The following is a 2,808-nucleotide window of genomic DNA, read 5'->3' on the forward strand; positions in this document are numbered from 1 at the left end:
TATTTTGAAGTACACTTAATTGCATATGCACAAACTTGTGCATAACTTAAATCCTCTTCTGTCTTTTTACACTACTCTGATTACATTTTTAAGGATACATTAAATTAAAATAGTGAAAGTCCATCTCATTTTTTTTAAAACCACTATTGCTTCCAAATAGCCCTGTAAAATCTTCTTAATTCTAATTCTAATTTAAGTAATTAGGAATATAAATATAAACTAAGACAATGGGTGATGTTTACTTCTCTCAGACTCTAACAATATAGAGAACATGTGATAGTCATGTACTAATATTTTGAGGTTTTAGCTGTCTCAGAAAGGGCACAAAATATTTTTTTGAAATTGGCATTACTTCCAGGAGTTGTTTAAAAGTCTGACCCTTCCCCTCTGTTTGGAGTCATCTAAGTCCCAAGGTTTGCATTTTGCAAAGGAGTGATGGGTGTGGAAAAAGGACAGTTATTAGACTTCTTGCCAACTCTAATGACTGGTGCTCAAACTATATTTAAGTTGATTCAGAAAAATGAAAAAAAGCAACATTTTTTATAGATTGAGGACCATGTAGCACTTCATATTTGCTATTATCTTTAAGCAAAGACTGAATGTATCACCTATTTATAGTGCAATATAATTTACAAGATTCTTGAAATAATTATGGTTAATACATACCAAGCACTGTTTTAGATATTACACATTTAATCCTTGTATTAATTTTTTGATGCATAAAAATCAGTCTCAAGATATTGAAGGTTTACAATAATAAACATTTATTTTCTCCCTCAGAGGTCTATGGGTTGTCTGTGGCTCAGCTGGGCTCCAAGAATGGCTGGCCTTGGCTCCAGGCTGTAAGCTGGGTTTCCATCTGCTTTACCAATGCCAGTAGCTACCTGGAGCATGCTCTTCTTTTTGAAGACCACAAATATGCAAGCACAGAAGCCAAACCACACAAATTTGTGGAAACCTCTGCTTGCCTCCTGTCTACTAACATTCCATTGGCACAAGCAAGTCACCCGGCCAAGCCCAACAGTAGTGCACTGGGCTAATCATTCCATCCACAGTGGGAGATACTGCAAAATCACATGGAAAAGACTGTGAATGTATAACTCTATTAAGGAGTAGGTGAAGAATTGAAAACAATAATCATATGTATCATAATCTCAAAGTAATTGTGCAGATTGTTTGTTGTTAACACACTATCATCCTCATGCCCTATATTATATTAAAGGGACTGATAGCTTTACATTTTAGGAGAGAAGTATAGGAGCATTTCCCAGAATCTCTTGACAAGAGAGTTCTGGGTCAGATTCTGTTCATGAGAAATACTTACTTGAGATGTTGAAAGTGCAAAATTGGGAGAAAATATTACTCTTTGCCAGCAGATGGGCAGATCCATGGCAAATGGCAGTCATTAGGCCTATTTTGACTCCTTGGCATTCTTCGTGAATTTGCGTTGGTGTTGCAGGCAGCTGACATCATCAGCAGAGGTTTGCTGTGATTCTTTCTGACCTCTGGAAGCCAGATCTTTGCTCCCCTGGAACTTCCCGTAATTTTGTAAGTATGTGTCACATTTTATTAAATTTAAGTGCTGTTGACCTCTTTTTTAATGTATTTTTATTTTTTCACATTGACATATTCTTTCAAAAAAATTTGTTAAAATAATTTAAAATTATTTGTTTAGGAACTTTTGCTTCTAATAAAATTTGAAATCCAGATAGTTGTATTCCTCAAATATCTTATCCTTGGGTTTATGGAGGCTTGTTTTTCCTGGAGGTATTTTCTACTCTGTCAAGCAATGATGCAAAGGAAGGCCAGACCCCTGTATCAGTCGCCACAGTCACCTCAGGGGAAGGGGGTGGGGTGCATGCATGAACCCTAGTACGGAGAGGCCCAGGCAGTGAAAAACAAGAGTTGATTATTCCTCACCCTAAAAACGAGGATGGAGCAATTTAGGTGAGGGTCTTCCTTAAGCATAGCAACTTTCCAAAGTCATTACCTTGTTTTTCACATCATTTCACAGGGACTGCTACCACTGATTTTCTTTTATTTTTGAAATTGCTTGGATGAGAGGTCTGAGTTGCCATTGGTGTACAGTGGGTACCATTTGTTCTATTTTATCCTCTCTGTATTCTACTGGTCTGCCTTTCATGCTGGACAAAACCACTCCTCCCTTTCCACATCATGTCAAAAAAACCCTCTGCCTTCATCCCAGGGATTTCTCATACTTTTCTTTGTGTCTTTGGTTGATCTTGGGGGTAAGAGCCAAAAACAGTGCCTGTTCACCTTCCTAGGAGGCTCTGGAAATGGATTTACCCACCCTTTGCTACTATTTTTAGGAACCGATATATATTTTTTTCTAATTCAAAGTTACATATAGTTTTGCCTAATGGTCTTATTTTCACAAAAGGTGTTTAGAATATAAATATAAATGTAAAATATAAAATATAAAATACTACACCCAAACTCTTTGTTTGTGTTCCATTTCCAATCTTTAACCACAGGCAATCATGTTGTTTTTACACTAAGATTTTTCACCTTACTTTGTTTTGAGTGTACTTTTTTTGGTTTGCTTTTTTTGTTTATTTTCATGGCTCTACAGTGTGAATTTTTAATGTTTCATAATATGTTAAAAAATTTATATACCCAAGCTTACCAAAACTCCTTTATTGTAGAATATTTGGAATTATTTTTACATTTCACTACTAGAAATGAGTATAACATCTTTGTAAATATATCTTTGTTTTTGATTTATTGGTTTAGATTTTTTCTTAAGAATGAGATTACAAGGTCCTTGGATGTAATTGTTTTATGGCT

This window comes from Propithecus coquereli, unplaced genomic scaffold (genome assembly GCF_000956105.1).
Source record: "Propithecus coquereli isolate 6110/MARCELLA unplaced genomic scaffold, Pcoq_1.0 Scaffold19, whole genome shotgun sequence".
NCBI lineage: Eukaryota > Metazoa > Chordata > Mammalia > Primates > Indriidae > Propithecus > Propithecus coquereli.